The sequence below is a fragment of the Rhyacophila brunnea genome, unplaced genomic scaffold (genome assembly GCF_057557595.1).
Source record: "Rhyacophila brunnea isolate RB1 unplaced genomic scaffold, BYU_Rbru_1.0 scaffold_136, whole genome shotgun sequence".
NCBI lineage: Eukaryota > Metazoa > Arthropoda > Insecta > Trichoptera > Rhyacophilidae > Rhyacophila > Rhyacophila brunnea.
In genome coordinates, this window is record NW_028232792.1 from 349,602 (window position 1) to 371,397 (window position 21,796).

Below are 21,796 nucleotides of genomic sequence, written 5' to 3' on the forward strand. Positions count from 1 at the left end.
CAACCACATAATTGAAAATGTCACCATCATATTGGTTGCAATACTTTCTCCCAAACAGTTGATTAACTAATTGAATTTAGTAACATTTACGTACCTACCTATATTAGAAGATATTATTTTTTGGTCACCCCATTCTGTCTTCACGTCGACCGTGTTTATGATTTAAATTTAATTTAGAGACCATTTACATTTGACACAAGCATTGTCGGCGACCTTTGTATATTGCTAGTAGACCAACAATTCCGGACCACATATAAAAAAATCATATTTTCAATTCACAAGGGCAATTCTGTAGAGCTTACCCTTAATTCCCACCCAATATTATAACTATTAGTGTGTTGACTATTAATTATTGTGGCAGTGGCAATGCAGACGTTTTGTCTATGATCAAGGATTAATATGGTTTAGCCGATTGTCTATTGTCACGACTGTCAATTATCTATGCTGTCAGTCTCCTTACCTACACGACTGCCTGTGATATTTTTGCGTCAATTAAACTTCGTAAGATGGATGTAAAACGTGAACTAGATGATTTTGAATCTGATTCAGAAGTGCAGCAATCGTTTGATGTTAAAACAATGCATACAAACAATCCGGTTACAAACATTTGTATAAAACAAGAGAAAGCTTACGATGCCAACAGAACTATTGAGGTTAGGTTTTCCGAACATATTAATCATTGTCAGATTATGCTTATTCTATGTTAAAGTGGTTTCTTACTAAGGCAAATAAAACATTTGGGAGACATTTTGAACTTTACTAACTGAAACATGTAATGAATTATACATCGTTGTATTGTCATTTTACAACGATTATTTGACTTGGTACCAACCTATAGGTTCTACGTCTCTGTGGCCACTGGTTCACTTCTTTCATTCATCTGAATACAGCTTATGAATATTTATTAATACTAACTGAACAGTGTCAACCCGTGATAATAGGTCGCAGCCAGAAACGCCCGTGTGTTGGCGCTCAATACAAAATACTAATATAGGACGTATAAACACGTACTATAAAATACCTACTGTCTTCTTTTCAGACTCCTGTAAGTAGCCTTGCTATTATTAAAACCGAGATTGATTCTCTCCGAGTTGATTTCAAAGATGAATTTGACAAAGAAAGTGATCCGCAACCATGTTGCTCATATTCAAATTGCGAGTCTCCAAATCAGTTGCTTACCTACTTACAATATTTTATTTATTTTAAATTTATAGCTACTCTAAAATAACTGTGATAACACACTTATTTCTTATTTAAACGACAGTTTGTTTATTTATAGACTCTTTCACTTCGATCTTTGAAGTCCCAAACTTACTTCTCTCTACTACACTTTAAAATGCATTTCTCATATATTTCGATAACTTCTCGTCATTTTATTCCGTGCTGTCATAATAGATACACCCATGGCCCCCACAAAGGGAGGGCTGACAGGGCTCTAGCCTGGGGGCCTGAGCTTAAGGAGGGCCCGGTGTAGTGGGTCGAAAAGTTAAGTGAGAAAAACATACACCACAAATTTGCTGTAATAATAAAAAAAAGTTGTATAGAATTTTATTTTATAATTAATTATTTAATGCAATGCAATTTGATGTTGATGTAATATGATGATTGATATAATTAGAAGAAAATTCAAGTGTAGAATGTTATTTAATAATTATCTTAGTGTATTTTCTGACTAATAAAAGTGGCTATTTATCCAAAATGGCAAAGAGTTGCATGTCACTTAGCTACCACAAAAAGGGCTCGATATCAGTGCTTTTTAATATGCTCTGGATCTCTGCGGAATACCATATATGAAACACTAGTGTAAGACATCATACTGCACTTAACTTTAGCGATAGATAGGGGGCCCACCAAACATCCTGGCCTGGAGACCCGCTTCAGGATGTGGGAACCATGGGTACACCATCATATCGCTTATTACATTTAATATACATTGCCTGTCAATATTCAATGTGTTTATTCAAATCTATAAAGCCACATTGGCGATCAACGATTATTAGATGGCGGAAAAGAGGAAAAAACGATTAAAACTCCATATAAAATGATACTTCACATTTGCATCACTTGACGGACTACACAATTTCGTTTGTTTCTAAGGCGTACCTAATATATCATTTTCAAATACCGAATCATGATGCGTTTTGTATTATTTTATATTTTAAGTAACTAGTAATACTGGGAAGAAGGGCGAGGAACTCACATGTATGCTGGCAGCATTCTTCAAATGTATCACTTAATTTGAGGGAGGTGTGACATCACGAGGTTTAATTTATATAAAACACATCTTCGATTCAAAAGCCTCCGCGCGGAGAATATATTCAATTACATTAAATTATACAGGTTAGGAATACAGGGATTCAGCATGACTGAGATAAAGTAACATTTAAATGACAGAGACTACGCGAAGCATGTGGGTGGCCGGCGGGCACGCGGCATTCGAATAGACAACACTTCACTTTGCATTCCTTCTCACCTGGACGCGTTTGCACATTATTTAATTTAGTTTCGCGGGCACTTTGATAGTTATCGATAACCGCGCGTGATTCGAGACGTAATAATCGGCAGGCGGGCGAGTCCACGCGGCACTTTCCCGCCACCGGGGATACGCGGGGACACGCCGCTTCGGTATTTTAGTGACACCTCGGTCGTGGGTAGATTCGAACTGTCCGCAAAACTATTTTTTCAAGGGATGCTTCCCCCTCGCGGGGTAAGGGATGAGGTTGCTTAACAAAACTCGAACGAATTACGGTATTTTTCACCGCGGAGTAGGCAACCGTCAATGCCCTTGGTTGTAGGCAGGTACTTCCCTTTGTGACCGTGGATACCCGAGATTCGCATCGTCGTTTTGAAAGATAATGTTTGTGAGGTAGGGCTGTGCAACCTTTTAGTTGGGGAGGTGTTTCGATATTAATGTTAAATCGTTGATCTAGAATTTGAAACTGTCGCGCCGGGGTCTTCTCTTTTTTGTCTGGTAACACTAGGTACCTTCCCACTGCCTAATAATACTCAATGTATATATATATATACATATTTTATTTTCAATAATGTTTGTTCTCCTTTTATATTGTAAATAACGACGCTATTTTACACTATAATATCATAATATCGTCACAAGAAGATACTGATATTATGCTTTTTTTATAAAATTAATGTATTCTACAACGTTTTATAAGCTCATATTCTTATTTGTCCGGTACAAATCTTGCAATCGATTTTTAACTAACTTTCTGACTAGCTAGTATTTGAAACTTTCAGAACACGATGCCAATGCATTCTTTGAATACTTTTAGCCATCTTTAAGTAGAATTGAATTCATTTTCAGTTAATTCTGTTTTGTGTGAAAAGTTATTTCAGAATAAATCCGTAATCCAATCCACTATTATTGGTTGCTAAGTGGGTGGTCTTAGCCACTAAATTATTAATATATACGTGCGTTACTATGGAAATCAAAATGACATTACAGTATTCTATATTTTGTTTGTTTGTTTTTTATTTACTTCATATCAAGTACAAGTTTGAGCATATTGAGCATAATTTAAACAGAAAATTTAAAAACGTTGTATATAAAAAGTTCTTTTTATCTTGTAATTATTTATAGATGCCTTCAAAATACCCTACCACTGTAAAACTGGAGACTGATTTTGAACGGATTGACTTAAAAAATGAGATTTTTCAAGAGGATGTAGAGCAAAGCAATTATGATAAACATCAACCTAGTTGCTCTTATTCGAAATTCAACCCAACAAATCAGGTACATATTGTATAACAATCTATTAATTAAAAATAATTTCGTAACATACTAATTTAACTGATTAACACCATCTTCTCCTAAATTGTATCCTCCCTGCACATCTTTAAAATGTTTGATTTTTTAAATAATATTCTCTCATATACGTATGCCGTTTACATAATATATGCTAAGGCGATATTTTACCTGCTTTTAGTTGATTCCTGCAACCACTGCCCTGACCTATTTCAGTAGTCTCGAGTTTTCAGAGAGAATCAAACTAGAAGAGGCAAACGATGAAATACACATCGACGATCAAGACATTACAAAAGAATTGGGGATATATGAAACCAATAAAAATATTGTTAGCCGTACTGATGACCGTAAGAATATAAAATCTAACATCACAGATCCTAAATTATTACTAGCTGTTATACAGATGGAGAAAAAATTGTTTAATAACAAAAATTTTGTGTGCAGTTTTTGTTTTGATTTTTTTGCATCGTTATCTCTATTAAAGCTCCACAAAGCGTTGCATAAAAAATCAATAGCAGAAACGGGTAATTATGTAAGCATTAGATCCAATTTTCAGAATATAAAAAAAATTACTCAAACTGGTAAAAAAACATTTAAATGTAATCAGTGTGACTACTACAGCAATCAATCTGCTTCTTTGAAACTACACAACATGAATCACTCTGGTATAAGGCCATTTAAGTGTATCCAATGTGACTACACATCCAAAACGTCTAGTACTATGAGATTACACAAAATGAGTCATTCGGGTGAAAAGCCATTTAAATGTGATCAGTGTAACTTTTCAAGTATAACATATTGTAAATTGAAAATACACAAAATGACTCATTCTGGTGAAAAGGTATTTAAATGTGACCAATGTGATTATTCTTGTATACAATCTGCTGGTATGAAAATACACAAAATGATTCATTCTGGTGAAAAGCCATTTAAATGTGATCAATGTGACTACACATCGAAAACGTCTAATACTATGAGATTACACAAAATGACTCATTCTGGTGAAAAGCCATTTAAATGTGATCAGTGTAACTTTTCATGTATAACAAATAGTCAATTGAAAATACACAACATGACTCATTCTGGTGAAAGGCCAATTAAATGTGACCAATGCAATTACTCTTGTATACAATTCGGTGGGATGAAAAGGCACAAAATGACTCATTCTGGTGAAAAGCCATTTAAATGTGACCAATGTGAATACTCTAGTGTAGAATCTAGTAAGATAAAGAAGCACAAAATGATTCATGATGAAAAACCATTTAAATGTGTTTAATGTATATACTCATGTGTTAGATTTCGTGATATAAAAATACACAAATTGAGTCATTCTGTTGAAAAACTATTTAAAAGTGACCAGTGTACATGTTTATTATCTAGTGTAATGAATGTATACAAAACGACTTATTCTGATGAAAAGCTATTTAAATGTAACCTATATAATTACTCATGTATTAGATTTGGTGGTATGAAAATACACAAAATGGATCATTTTTGTGTGAAGCAATTTAAATTTGTTCACTGACAATGTATTACATCCAAATCTATTAAAATACACAAAGGGACTGATTAAAACTCGTTAAAACTGGCATCGTCAGCATTCTCTTGCTCAATACAAATATTGGCAGCCGGACTGTTTAGTTGCAATATTGACACATTGCTGTCTTTCAAGTATATTATCATCATATATATGCAAAAAAGATCCAGCCTGTAAAGTTATTCCTTTCCCGTCAATTTATTTCTAAAATAATGCCGTATTACAAAGTCCAGTGATAGTTGGTCTCGATTCCGATTTCAATCATTTTTGTATGAAAGACCCAATTGTCTTAGGATCTTTCTTGAAACGATTTTTGCAATGGTAACATTATGTGAATCACCGCCATGTCTACTGAAATATCAGTAGATCTACTTACATTTTTGGGAAACTGAATTCTTGATTTTTTTTCGAACTGCAAGAAATCAACTGATGTATTTTCATATTTGTTGTTGATTCATGTTTATTATAATAAAAAATTTGAAATGATTTCCGAATTCTTTTCTTGATTTGTGACGCTTTTAAATTGACAAAGAAAGCAACTCAAGACCGCCTTTTCACTCAAAATAATCATTGTTTATAATACTTAAATATTATTAGGTTTTGTTAATATTAGTAGTTATTCCTCTTTATTAGTCTTATTTTTTCATATAAATATAATAATATAATCTAGATACAGCGATGATTTGTGTAACCGACAAATAAAATGTAATAAAGTTGAAGAACTGCGTTATTATGAGTACCCAGTATCAGAATACCGAATAAAAACAGGAAACATGTATTATTCAAAAATTTAAATCAGGTTTACGAAGGTGTCCAGTCAACTAAATTGTTTTATAAATTTCATAATTATTAAAAGACCATAAGTCATGATTTGCACAAAGTGAGGTCTCTCCTTATTTTAAATCATATCTAATATATTATTGCATTTTCCAAAATCTACTGATACTTTATGGAATCTTCTGAATTTTTTGTCAAAATTTTCTGAAATTTAAAATTCTGACTTAGCGACACTAATGTGGAGTGTGCAGCACAGCAATATGTATTAACAATTCATAAGTACGATGTATTTTACACACATAACACTAGCCCTATTAGATTCTAGCACTATTATTTTAAATAATTTATGATATTGTAAACATACTGACGTTACTTGGAATTATAATGACATTCTTAATCGATATACTTACTTACAAGTCTTTATGATTTACTTAAGACGATACATCAGTGAAACGGCAAATAATTTTCAACTATATGCGCGACGAAATTTTGGACTCGCTGGCATTCGGAGAGCGAACGTCGAGGTGTCAATACGTCAACTTGTTTCGTGATGGCGACGGGGGTATTAATTCTTAAATCGTGTATAGATGACTAAAAACGTTACCATTTACTTGAAAAAGAAAACATGTCAATGAATATATTATTATTGTTACTAATAGAACAATAAACAGAACATTAAATGTACTCATGTTGGATTTATATGACAAATTATATTTCGTTCGCCATGCGTCATTTTCACCCGCGACCTGTATCTCGCGCATCGCCTAGCCACGATCTTTTTAAACCATGCCTCAACTGATGTATAGCCTTAATATTATATTTCTCAATCATAATAATATGTTTCTAATGTTTAATTTTTTCATGGTAATTCTTGGCCAGTCGGGTACCCCCTGCTATTACCATTTTTACATAATATAAAAAAATCGATCCTGAAAATCAGCTGTAAGTGTCAGGGTCGCGCAACAAAGCGTTGTTTGTGGATTGGATCTTCCACGCATATATTATGTTTTACATTATAATAGAAATTTATAAGAGATCTAATTCACATTGACCACTTGGCCTAGGTTTGGTGTGATTTTGCATAATATAAAAATTAAGAAGTTTTCACTATTCTTTATAGATATACAATGAAGTATTGCGTTGTCAATTTCATGCAAGTGACGTAAAAATGCACATTTTATAGCAAAATTCTCCTAACTATGCCTATTGTTGTATTTTTCAAAGGTTGCCATATACCCGAAGAAAGAAATAGATTTATTAGAAAACAAAATGAACCATAGTGATGGTTGTATAAGGTTCAATTTAGCACGATATTGGTAGTAGGTGAAGTTACGAACCGGTTCTTTCATGTTTTCATACATTTTGATAAACTTCTGTCAGGCTTGGCAATAAAACTAATGTGAAATAATTATTTTAATAATTCATGAAAACTTTTTGACAATGGAAATACAATAGTTCAAAACTAGTATAAAATAAGTATAAAACTTTATATTATAAAGCATATAAGCACACCGAATGAACTAAGACGTGTTCCCTATTTTCAGAATTTTTAATACAACTACAACCTATACTCATCCTCACGTAGGGGGAATATATCAATATACCAAGCGATTTGGTTAAAAAGTAATATTGCCTCCCAATTGACATCGCCACTGGTAGGTTAGTTCTGCTCCTTGAGAAAACAAACAACTGATGCTTTCGATTTCTAAGATAGTTATCAGGTCAATACTACCAAGAATGGCAGAGTTTTCATTTAAGCAACGTATAAGTTGAAAAAATACGTAGCCAAATATTGATGTCTTATAGCATTTAAACTACAGTATTTCAGCATACCTAAGAGGAAGCTAGTTGGATAAGGCCACGGATAGTAGATATCCATATTATAACCTCAAATAAAGGAGTCTCAAATATTTCTTTTGAACTCGCTCCACCATAAGTAAAGTTCGTATTTCAACTGATGCGGGGACAAACAATTGACCCACTTTATATAGTGGCTGGCTTCGAACTAAGGAGTTAGGTATATACAATTTTAATACTGTAACATCCGAAAAAATCTGGGAAGTCCGCAAGACGAAGCCCAGTATTAATTGTTGCGACTTTCTACAAATGATAGGTAGCTAGATAGCTAGATAATAATTGCCAAGATCCCTTACAGATGGTATTCGCGAAAGAACTCTGCCTTGCATCGAATAGAAATAATATGAGCAACAGTCACGTCTCGTATTATTATTGCATTGTGTGGTAATAAACTTATTCATATTAAAGAATATTAAATTGTAGCGCGTAGATCACAGGTACCTACCAATATTGTCCTTCTGCACCGGATTTTAAATCACCTGATTTACGTTCCACGTCGATTTTAGCTACCTATTGAAAGATTTTTGTAATAATATTATAAAGCATGTAGGTACAAACCTTGTTCTGAGATATTCAATGTCAAGCCCATATTCCATTGGCAGATTGCGTCTGGCCCGATCGTCTGCCACGACTGTCAAACTCTATTCTCTATGGTTTTCAAGGATCGTGAGCGATCGGGTCGAAAGTGGAAAATTTTCTATTATCCGTCGTGCGATCCTTTCATTATCAAGCGAAGATTGCCGAAAGCGTACGAAAATAGCCGAATATGCGCCTGAGTCATGCAAACGGTCGTTCATTTCATCTGGTCGATTTCAACAGAGCAACTACAAGATGGCGAAAACTTAAAAAAATATATATGGAGTATCACCGAGGACACAGTCCTCGTCGAATAAATACACGCCAAAGATATAGTGTGGAACGTAAAAAAATCCGCCATATTCAATGGCGATCACGCTGTTCTTCAGTTAGCCAACTTTTGACCCAGTGTTTTCGTTTACGGCTAGTCCTGACCGCCTGAGCCAGTTGAAATATAGCCATACTTGCTACAATAAATTAGTCTTTGGATTATTCGATTTCGATATTCGAATTACTCAATTGGTTTGGAGATTCAAGCTCGTCCAGTTATTCATGATGTAAAATAACAATAAGTATACAAACTTTCTATAAATGTCAAACGGCCGCATAAATTTTAACAGATCTGATGCTCGCTAGGTTTGACAGCTGACAGCTCAGTTTTGTTGACGTAAAATTGCGCGGGAATGCGTTCAGTGTAGCCACCAATCTAAGAAATATCTAGTTTTCACTCAACCTATAATTTTAATAATAGCAACACTAGTATTATTTTAACCAATCAAATCAAGGACCTACGAGATTGAATCGTTGCGTGTAATTGCAAATAGCTAGCGACAACGGTTGGCGTCGATCGTTGGATCGGGTTGGGTCTGTGCGTCTGCCAATGGAATATGGCCTTTAAACATTTTGAAACGTTTCTTTGTATTTGATAATAGGAAATGTTATCATATTTATGCTTTGATATAATATTTCAACATTATTCAGCTACCTACGTAGGTAACCTAAGTAGGTAATCAAATGAAAATGTTTTTTTTTATTCTTAGTAAAGAAAATATAGCCTTGTAAAATAAATGACCCAATAATTTTATATGTTAAGGGGGGACATGCTCAGCGTATGTCAAAATGGAGCTTTTATTGTATTTTTCAAAGCATGATCCTGGACATTCCTTAAACGTTGTAGATAATCTATTTATGTAATTTTGAAGCCTTATTATCTTTTATATTTATTTTAAACATTTAATGACTGCATAAAGTATTTTTATTACATAAAATAGTATTCTTTTAAACCTCTCGCTCGAATGTTTAAGAATATAGTCATATTTCAGTACATCCACGTGCAGTGGTGTTAAGATTTTTACATTTATTAATTTTTAAACGCATTTATAAAATCATTAGTATAATTAATTTATGTCGAGATTATTATAGTGAAATATTTACGATAAAGAAACATATTGATAATCTCTGTGATCCCAAATTTGACAAGAATTAGGTTTAAAAAAAAAGATTTTTTTTTCGGTTAGGTACATGTTCAAACACGCGCGTTAACATGATCTTACTCCCTACTTCAGTTTTAGTTTGTAAATTTATGGTTACGGCCGTATGTTGTAGCTTAACCACTGGAAAATGCCAAAAGAATATTTAAAAAAAAACACTCCCTTATTCTTAGGTCAATAATTATTATAAAGCAATCATTATTCGTAGGATGTTTATCACACTGGTGTATTGAATAATTAATTTTTTTTCTTTGATCCTGACCAGTTTAGGTAGGTAGGTACCTAACACAAAAAAATTAAAGCTCGATTGATGTTCTTAGGATAATATTAAATAAAATAAAATTATAGATCTTATACATGCAATCCGATTCTCGGTGCAAATTAATATGAACACATTGGATAACTAATCTGGCTTTAGTTTGCAAAATACCTAAAGGCTCGATGACATTGAGCTACTTTACACGCTGCTTGTTGGCGAACTTACAATCTGCTCGTAAACTCACCCAGTGTCATCATAGACAAGCTAACAAGCATAATTATTATAAACAATCTAGCGAGAAAAGTTGACAGCCGGTCAACTTTACAAGCTTACACGCTTACGTGTGGGCCTACTGCGTCTGCGCAGTAGAGCGATGGTAGCGACCTGCGGAAGACTGCGACAGCGGAAAAAATAATTTGACCATGAACAAGATAGGTCATAATTTATAACAAAAAATATAAGTAACACACTTATTTTTAGAAAAATGTACATAGCATTGATAACGACTATGTTCCAGCTCGTAAAATAAATTGTCCATTTCGACCGCTGCAGCGAATGGAAAGTTTTGTGAGTCATCATCACAATCGCAGTAGCTGAATCGCCCGCTTTTAAATTTTCCAATAAACAGCTTGTAAAGTAGCTCAATGTCATTGACGGTTTACTGGTTATCACGTCAGTGGGAAAGAGGACCATTTACCTGGATCACTCAATGTTAAAACTCCAACTTTTGTTGGGTGCGTTCGTTTGTGCACGATTTGTTTTCGTTAGTGCACCTATAATAACCGAAAAAATCCAATTTCAAATTGGGTGTTCCAGCTAAACGTTGGGTCCCCAATGTTGAAATTTCAACTTTTTTTGAGTGCGTTCATTTCTGCATCGCTACTGCACGTTTGTGCACGCACATTAAGGGAGTTATTCGAATTTCAATTTGTGTGACCCAGCTAATTGCTGGATACTTGTGTTACTAAGCTTGGGTTTTTTCTTAAATTTAAATTGTTAACACTGTCTTGTCGGTTGGTAGTGAACGTTAGTGCACGATTATGTTTTGCTTTTTCACTTATATTCAGTGCGCTATTTAATTTTTAAGTTTTTGTGTAAAACCTGACTGCGTGGGTTTCAAAATTTTTTTTAGTGGAATCTCTTTTCGCATAGCTAGTGTACGATTCTGCATATTTTGTTATTTTTTTCTCATACTATTATTTATTGTGCGTGAGTTATTCGATATTGAATATTTGATACGACACAGTGTAGCCAACCGTACTATAATTATAGTTCATATTTGTAATATAATTTTTGTCTGCGTACTATATACGATATAAAACAGGTATAGTACGCCCAAAATAGGTACTATAATTTTGACTATCGGAAAAAATATGTAAAAAGTACTAAAATTTCGATATTTTCATTCGATACATTTGTGCAAAGTACTATAATTTCGCAATATAACATAATTTGGAAAACTTGGAAAAAAATGCTCGAAAAACGTAAGAAAATCCCAGCATTTTTGGTCGGAAGAGGTACCTATCTAAATAAAAAGGGGTCTCGGAGTTTCTCAAATTCTCCGTTATTTTTTTTTCTGAAAAACAAAAAACCTATACATTTTCAACAGATGACAACGCGTACTATATTTTTTCCCCAAATACTATAATTTTTGAGGCTATGTACTATAATTTCACTTTGAAAAGATGGCAACACTTCGCCGGCCAAATTGTGTTTTGTCCACTGTCATCGTGCCATCTACAGTCGGCTAATGCCAGCGCTCCATTGGCGAGCCAAAAGTCCGTGGACAATAAATCGTCCGATTTGTCTATGCCCTGCTACTGATCAATGAACGAATAAAAAAGTCGAGCTGTCAAAAGTCAAAAATTGCGATTATCGTAATGTCTTCTGATAACCCTATAATTTTGTGTTATTCATATGTAGACTTGCGTAAAATAATATAGCAGTGAAAACAACACAAGATTTACGTTTTCTTTTATGAATTTCATAAATACAAATAAAAAAATAATTGGTAAATCTCTCATTTTATAATGTGTAAATTAACAAATAAATCAATGAAAATGTTTAAAACAATTACAGATTTTTTTGCGGTCCGAATGATTGCGTATTAATAAAAAAATCGAATTTGCATTGCGATCGACGGACGAAGTCTGGCAACTCGGAGGTAAAATATCAAACATGTTTGAAATCCAACGAGCCTGGTCTGCGGATTAAAAAGTCCGCAGACCTGGGGTGCTCCACGCGAAAAAAAAGTCCGAAGACTGTAAATCGTCTGACTTGCGTGCCAATGGAGCGCCGGCATAAAAGTATATTAGTCTATGAGTCGCAGCGTTGCCATGTCTACTGAAATTTCAGTAGATCTACTGATATTTTTGGCAATATACTGAATCTACTGATATTTTCTGAAATCTACTGATATTTCTTCATTTCACAAAATTCCCACCAGCCGGGAAAAAAAATAGCCATTTTTGAAAACTTGGGAATCTGCGGCCCGCGGCGAAATTTTTTCTCCTAAAAAAACTAGCCGACCATGAAAAATAGGGAACCTGCGGCCCGCGGCGAAATATTTTTCCTAAAAAAAACAAGCCGACTATGAAAAATTGGGAACCTGCGGCTCGCGGCGAAATTTTTTTCCTAAAACAGAAATCTACTGATATTTTGTCGAATCTACTGAATTTTTTTTACACATTCTACTGAAATTAAAAATTTTGACTTGGCAACACTGATGAGTCGGCTTGTCGGCTATGGTCTGTCGCGATAGTCTTTGGCTTATTCTCAAATTCAAACACGTAAAATGGACGTAAAACGTGAAATACCTGAGCTGGAATCTTATATAAAAGATCATAACTATTGCTCTAATGTGAAACATACAAGCAAACCAGACGCCAACACCAATATAAAGCAAGAGAATGCCGATGCTGCCACGTGCATTTTTGAGGTTAGTTTGTTATTACAAATTATTAATAATTATTGTAGAATGCATGTAGGCCTTAGTTCGTTTTTTGTATGTACGTATGTTACATAGCATTTCAAACCGAATCAATGAAATCGGATGGTTGGATTTGACAGATATATACTCGGGAAAGCGATTTCCGACAACTAATATTTAGTTTTGCCAAAACCCAAAGTTAATTCAATAATACATTATTTTGTGTCTAAAACAGCAACTCGTTGACTGAAATGGCAACTTGAAATGAGCTTATAAAATTTTAACTTGCTATACCTAGCTCGTCGTCTACAAGGGCACACATTTAATTGTCGAGTTTATTTATTTAAAATATAAACAATGCTTCATGGCAGCCATCGATGGCCGAGAGGCTTACGCATCGGTTTATAATGTAGGTTGTAAGGGGACCCGGGACCAGGATACCTACCTATCAAAACACCTTAACCACAATGGCGATACTGCAGGTTACTATAAAATTTCGGTTTTTTCATTTATTTATAATATCAAGTCTTCTACAACACGCTGATTGATAGCATTGCTAATTTATGCATAATATATCTACAGTATATTGAATGAACATTTGCATAAGATAGTACATCTAGGAACAAAATTAATTCGCTTCATTTTTTCAGCACGGAGCACATGACAATCCTGAGATACAAGCCGCAATGCCGTACAATGCAATTACAATACAAGAACATAACATTAAGCAGGAAATAATGAATGCTCCCAAAAAAGAAATCTCTTTAAAATTGACACGAGCTTCATTTTATCACAATAATTTTGTGTGCGATGTATGTTATGCATTTTTCTCTTCAAAAAAGATTCTGACCTATCACAAGTGTATACATGACGCATGTCTGACTGATAATAAAGTAGCCCTTCTTCAAGCGCAAGCCTTTCAAGAGTTTGGCGAATATTCGGAAGCGTCAATGTTGAATAACGATTCACAAGTACGTTCCATTGTCATTGTATTATTGCTACCTACTATAAATATTTTTGTTAATTCAAACACTTGGGAATTGTACGAAATATACTATATGGTTGCACTTTTCATAGTGGATTGTAATTGATTGGTGGATATGGATGCTGGGGGGGTGTTACACGAGATTCTTGACTTAATAGGTGGGTAATAAAGTTTTACCTAGGTACTTTATTTATAAGTGAGTATTAATTTTATTCGTCATCTCAGTGTGTATATACATTTTAGTGAGGGCACATAAAGCCCAAAGATACCGAAAGGCGAAACCCGGGTTGCAAAAAACGACGAAAACGGAGTGCAAAACTTAAATCCATTAGAATTTAGACCAGTAGGTAGTGTTTGTTTTGGTTGAGAATTACTGAGAATATCTATGGTAATATATGTACTTCATTGATGTAAATAAGAAGAAAAATCTATGAACTAACACTCCACTTGTTGAGTCCGTCACGAGATGTGGGTATTGCTATTGTCACGAGTTCTTCACTCGACATTGTACATCCGTTATTCCACTCGAATCAAGTCTCACTGCATTCTTATAATTAATCTCTTGATCATATAGATCTCACGTATCTCGCGATTATAATCTCACGTCATCATCCAATCCATATTCTTGTATCAATCAATAAACCCTCATCTCAACAACCAAGCAACAATGACTCTCTCCTCATCTACCTCCAACATCAGCATACCTCCAAATACAGTTTTGGAACAAACTAAATTTTTAACAAACAGCCCCATGTCAGGAATAAATCCATACTTATATATGTCAAGTTTAATCGCTACATAATATCAATACCATAATCATCATTAGCCGGTGTCGATCCATCACAGGATGAAGGCCTCCCCTTGCCCCCTTCCCACTCTTCTCTTCAGTCGAATCAGTACCATTTTAATTATAAACAAAACTAACTCCCTCATACTAAAATAATGGCGTTTAAAATTTAATTGTATATTTTGCAGTGGCCTGAAATTAACCGTGCTAATGTAAAGTGTGAGACAGATTCTGAACTAGTTAATTCGAAGGATGAATTTATAGAAGATACAAAACCACAAATCAAATATGAAGATTCACAACCCGGTTGCTCATATTCCGAATGCAAGCCAGTAGAACAGGTAGGAACGTTGATAATATTAATTCATTTATCACTATATAATTGAGATTATGATACCCCGTATACGCGTGCATGGATAAACTGCTGACAGTACATATTATCGCGGTTATTACAAGAAAATGGACGTGTAAACACGTATTATCGTGCAAGATTGCATGTAATTTATTGGTGCTTGCATGACGGTGCGCATGCGCAGTGGAACGATAGTGGCGAACCTGCCGAAAAAAATAAGAACTACATCACACAAAATATTATGATGTCTACCGATTATCTACGAACTTGTCCGAATGACATCGCGTCTCGCTTACGCTTGAAGTATGATTTTGCAGAGATAGTCAGCACTTTTAACGTGTAAATATTATTTATTATTGCGATAGTTTGAAATACACATTGTTTATACAAGTAAATCCATGCACGTGTACAGGCGCTAGTATGTTATTTTCTTTTATACTGCCAATTACGGTAACACGTGAGCGTAGTAGATAGGGTAGTTTCATTGGGGTAGATCATTAAAAAAATTCTCTATTGACTAACAGCTTCCCTCGTGTGTATTTATAACGATTAGATTTTTCATTCATAGATACCTGTTCGAGTTTTGACGCGTATCAGTGCTGGAAGGTATCCCGTCAACAGCAGTAGGAAAACGACAAAGCGATCATCGTTTCCCATGTCTGTTACCGCAACCCCGCATGCGTATTACCGACAACTGCCAGGAGGCCAATCCCCGAATGAAGCATGGTCGAAGTGAGTAGCAAACCTGCTTCATAATGCGATAGTGTGTTTTCTGACGCTTCCGTGGAAGCGTATTGCTTCTCCATATGTCCAATAATAGAACGTGATAATTGCCAAAAATCGGGTGTACATATATGATCGCCTAAAAGTTTGCATTATATTTTTGTCTATGCCTTCAACTGACGGCTATTTCGCGCGCGCAAAAACTTTTATAAGAACAGATACGTCGGTAAGTCAGATTTTATTTCAGATATACTGTGTCTCTTTTATAAAATAATATGTATGAATCATACTAAAAGTGTATTTATTTATTCCTTTACAGAATTAACAAAATGTCAATGGCCAATAGGTATCAGATGGAGCTGTTAGTGGACTTCATGGAAAGTAAGTACATAAAAGTTTTTATTCAATTTGGATATATTGTAAACATATCTCGTATACTCGTAAGAAATGTAGCCTACTAAAATAACGCCAACATATGGAGTTAACACAGTTCGAGACGTAGCCTGTATAATTATTATGACATATTTATATGGTTAAAAGTGTTTAATTTGTGATGGCGAATTGTGTAATGACCTCGTTTTTGAGACTAAAAACCAAACCATAACCTACTGTAACTCAAACCAGCTTAACCGCAATGATATCGAATACTATAAAATTACCCTATTTTCCTTAGTGCATCCTGACCTCGTCGCCGGAAGGCTTACCGGGCAGTTCACCAGCCTCGACATGGAGAGGTTGTGGAGAGAACTGTCGGAGCAATTGAATGCTTGTGTGGGTGGTGCCACAAAATCATACAGACAGTGGAAAAAGGTGATGTACTATTTATTACTAGTATCGGTAGAAATTATTATTGATTTAAATTAATTAGACTGTGTCAACAACATATCCAATATTATTTTACAAAATATCTTACTCCACATAAATCCACCATAGGTAGCTATAGAATATAGATAGCAAGTTCAAGTAAGAAATGTTTAATAATTAATTCTTCGATTATCAGCTGTTTTCATACATTAAACCACATCTTTTGAAAGCATCCCAAATGTCACTGCTGTGTATAGTACTAAATCGTTAGTAATATTGTTGAAATTAAAAATTTCTAATTTTTATTGTTTACAGGGATGGCAAGACACGAGGCGGAACACGCAGGCCAAAATGGCCAAAATCCTGATCTCCCAGAAGAATACAGGAGGCGGCCCGCCCTCTAGAATCCGGCTGTCTACTCTCCAGCAGCGAATTATGGCTCTAAGCCAGCCATTTACAGTTACTGGGGAGCAAGGTAGACAGGGCAATTACTCTGAGGGGGTAGGTCATTCATAAAATTCTATATTGATTAACAGTATAAAAGGGTTCACCCGTCGCATGTTTACTTATGATGATAACATTTAATTCACAGGTACCACAGGAAGTTTTGGGTCGCGTCTGTGTCGCGTCAACATCTGAGCCCCAACGGTGGATCAACCAACCCTGCACGAGCAACATGGAGGAGTTTCTCACCGTAACCCCTCCTACTGTACCTACTACAGCACATTCAGAATCATCATCAGATGCAGATATGATGACAACCCCCGAATGTGCAATTTCTGCGACATCACGGCTAACCGCTCAAACTGTTGCACTGGAAGACAGTGCTGCCTTCACAAGAGCCCATGCTGCTACACGTGAAGGCAGTGCTGTCTTCCCAGCAAAAGTGAGAGCCCGCAGGCTCTCGTTGTCACAAACTTCTGTGGCAACGCAGACGATGGGTCCGTTGTCTCAGAATACCATCCTAGAGATGCTGGCACTCAATATGGCTGCGCTCAGGTCAGAGGTTGTGGCACTGAACGCTGCAAACAGGTCTGAGATGCTGGCTCTAAAAACAGAAGTGTTATTGCTTGGTTCCAAGATAGATAGTCTGGGCAATGCACAGTAACACTTCCTTTGGGGTGGTGGTTGTTGCTATTTCGGGGGTTTCACTTAATCATAATTACCGTGTTGAGCCGAATATAAAATAAGATTTTACAGCATCGTGTATATAGGTATAAGTGATCCTTGTCACATTTTAAACCATGCATTATTTCACCTGTTTACAAACAACTGTGAAACATTATTTTATATTAGTCTCAAAGCAGTTTTTTCATGTAAATACTCAAAAGAAATCCATTTCAAAGTATACATTCATGTCAGTATCCTTATGAAAAACCAATAATTACTTGTCTAGTTCTGTTTCAATGCAGTGATTTATTTAAATGGAATTGTTTAATGAGTATGTATGTGTGTCTGCATCTGTGATTTTTCCTGCCTTATCTTGTGTGTTATTATAATAAGTGTCTTGAAAATTTTATGCAAACCTATATTAAATTTCATATTTTGTGCGTATGATTACTATGTATAATTAGTCTATATAATATTTATAAGGAATTGTGGAATGAGTGTTTATGTGTGCCACCATAGTGTATTTTGTTTTGATTTCGATACACAGAGTATCAGAATCTTTGTTTTGATTTAGTATGTGTCCGATGCATATTTTATATTATATATTTTATAGCCATTTTGATGAGCTATTGAGGCGTCTAACTCATGTGGTATTTATTTATAGTTACTGATAGATACTTAGCTGCCTTATTTCCAGGTTATTCTATATCACATTTTTTAGCAAAATGGCTTTTTAATGCCATTTTGTTCTATTTCCAGAACTCTGTTTAATCTATTAATCAGAATACAAGAATTATGAATGGATTTCTCGATATCTGCGATTCTTTTTTATTCTATCTCAAATTTAAAAAATGTTTTCATTTCCAGACTGTCCTAGTTACATTGTTTAAAAAATGTTCATTCCATGTTGTTCCATTGCACGGATGTTGTAGCATCAAGCATACTGACCCACGCGACGTCTTGAGTTTGAATATCGATCGAGTAGTATTCAAGATTGATTATTGCATTTTTGTGAGTGCTAGTGGAGTGGCGTTTGCTATTTATTGATATTAAGATATTATTATATATTGACGTTCATGAGATGAACACCAATTGCCAGTGCCATTATTCTTATTATTGCTGATGTGGAATATAATAAAAATGGAATAGAAATTTCAAGAATCTGACCATAGGCCGTGATATGAAAAAAAATCTGAAGTACCCAACCCTTTGGCTATATTACGAGGGGTTACCAACGTGAAGTCAAATAAAAGTTAATTGAAACACATTATAATATAAACAATGTAACCCATATATTGTAAAAACAGCCAAATATTCGATCCAAATATAGTAATACCCTTAATTATGCATCACGAGTTATTCATATGGCTTTACCAATAACCAAAAAATTATCAAAAAATGGAATAATATTCGCTATGGATTTGAGGCAAGCGTTTATTTCATCGGCAGCGGTCGATCTTGGAATGACTGGTAGTGTTTGGTGGAAATCGCCAGATAGTAGAATCATTGTGCCTCCAAAACACCTTGAGTCATCTTTCATAGTTCGATTGAGTGCTTCTAATGCGCGTTTGTGCGCCATTGTGCATTCATCCCAGGTGATGATTTTACTTGCTACCAAAACTTTGGCCATTGATGAGTGTTTCGAAATATTGCATGTCGGTTTTTCAGTCGTTTGAAGGTTTAACGGCAATTTCAACGCTGAATGAGCCGTTCAACCAGAAGAAGCAAATGCTAAAGAAATTTCGGATCTCGCACGAACAGTGGCCAAAATCAATAACATGAGGAATGTCTTCCCAGTTCTACCAGGCACATCGAGGAAAAATAAGTCACCATTTCCATCATCAATTGCCTCATCATCGTGTGATCGACGCCGATACAGTGGATAACCATCGTTGACGGTGATAGTCTCCGCCGTCAAATTTCGTGGATAACGCTTGGAACACTTGCCGTCGACCATGCACGGTGATTGGGGGCTGATTGCACCACACGGTCCGTGAATCATGTTAGTACTTACAACATTATGCAGGTTTGGATTGGTTTCGGGATCAGGAATCTCGGCACATATGATGTCATCTATTTGGTCTGGTCGAATTTTTTCGACTAACCAAATAAAAATGTGTGCATGCGGCAAGCCTCGTTTTTGCCATTCAATCGAATACATCCAGCATCGATTATCCCCAAAGACGCGATGCTTAACAATGTAGTTCATCAGCGACAGAAATTTTTATTTAAAGACACGTGCGGTGATGTCGTGCCGATCACTTGATGTTTGTCCGGGGAGTAGCAGTTTAAGAATTTCTATCCATTTCGGATTGCACGTAAAGGTGATGAATAGATCTGGACGAACATATGTCATTGAATCTTGCGCATATTCATGCATATGACGCGGGTTGCCCATGTACGTCGCCGGTAGAATATTCAATCGACCAACATTAGCTGCATCTCCTTCGGTGCTGATTGCATCGCGTAAATGAATATACTTCTCCGAACGCAGTTTATTATTAGTTGTATACGATTTTTTTTTGTGATTTTCGTACGTATTTTCCAATGCGCGAGAAAAATTTTCTAGGCCGAGACGAACAAAAAAAAAATCATCGAAATCAGTCAATCAGTTCTCGAGATAGCATCAAAAAAGCCGTTCCATACGAAATGTATGAGAAAATGAATTTTCTTCATAATTTTTTTCCGATGTTTTAATAGTGATTCTGCTATTCGGGTCGAAGACGAATCCAACAAATCAAAGATCATAAAAATCGGTCCAGCCGTTCTTGAGTTATAAATGGTGTAACTAACCCGCCTTTGTCTTATATCTATAGATTACCCATCCATGATTTGAGTTGTATTAGCATTGCCTACTCTGTCAGAGTAGGGAACAAAACTATTGACGGATCTGTTAATTTTATCGGTCACTATGATACCCACTCCATTTCGATGGTGGTTATCATCACTTCTCGAGTAATACAAGGTGCCGTTATCAGTTTTAAAACTACCGTTTCTCTTCCACTTTACTTCGCTGATACCAAGGATGTCTAATTTTAACCGATTCATTTCCATTATAACGTTTTGCAATTTTCCACTTTTAAACATAGATCGCACATTCCAGGTCGCAATCTTCATAGCTGGCCCGGGGATTCTTAGCATCCTCTGACCATTTAAAGCCTGCCGTAGACTGAGGGCCATGCAATTTGATTTTCCAGCCATGATAATTACTAGGGATATAGTTAATGTGGTAGTTTCCCGTTGCTTTCCACATCGCAGTGTCAAAACCATTAAAGCCGTTGCGACCATGCCTTCAGTTATCTAAATGTAAGCTGTACCGAACTCCATCCTCTCCACCTTACATCAGTACTGGTAATTGCTGCTGCCCAATACCAGGGATATTTATTGACTTCCCAGTCTAGATCCGCTGTATTCTGCGATACCAGGGTCACCTCTAGGATGATGTGGTGCTGGCACCACGCATAGACGGTCTCGGTAAGGGAGAGGCTAATGATCCGTATACATCTATATTATCTATATTACGCATCCACTTGCCTTGTAGGACAGCGAGAACCAGTGTCTGGTTTACTCAGAACAAAGGTACTAGGTACCTACCTCTGCAGTCCAACTTAACCCCATCTTTCAAAGATAATACAATATTATAACTATTTCGACGCTTGCATTCTGACGGTGCTGCTTTACGGTAGCGAATCATGGCACGTCCTTACGAAGGTTCAGAGCAACCGTATACTGAGCTTCGAAAACAGATGCTTGCGATGGATACTAAGTGTGCGATGGTATGACTTTAGGAGCAACGAGGAGATAAGAGAACTCACTATGCAGCCTCTCATTACACTGAGTTTGCGAT

At 35.6% G+C, this 21,796-nt stretch overlaps 1 long non-coding RNA gene across 1 annotated transcript; it reads left to right on the forward strand.

The window, feature by feature from the left end:
* The first annotated feature begins 449 nt into the window (after positions 1 to 449).
* On the forward strand, positions 450 to 5,785 carry LOC147076012 (uncharacterized). The gene is made up of 3 exons (XR_015069911.1): positions 450 to 653; positions 3,599 to 3,751; positions 3,945 to 5,785. It is a non-coding gene; the product is annotated as an uncharacterized LOC147076012 (long non-coding RNA).
* The last annotated feature ends 16,011 nt before the right edge of the window (positions 5,786 to 21,796 follow it).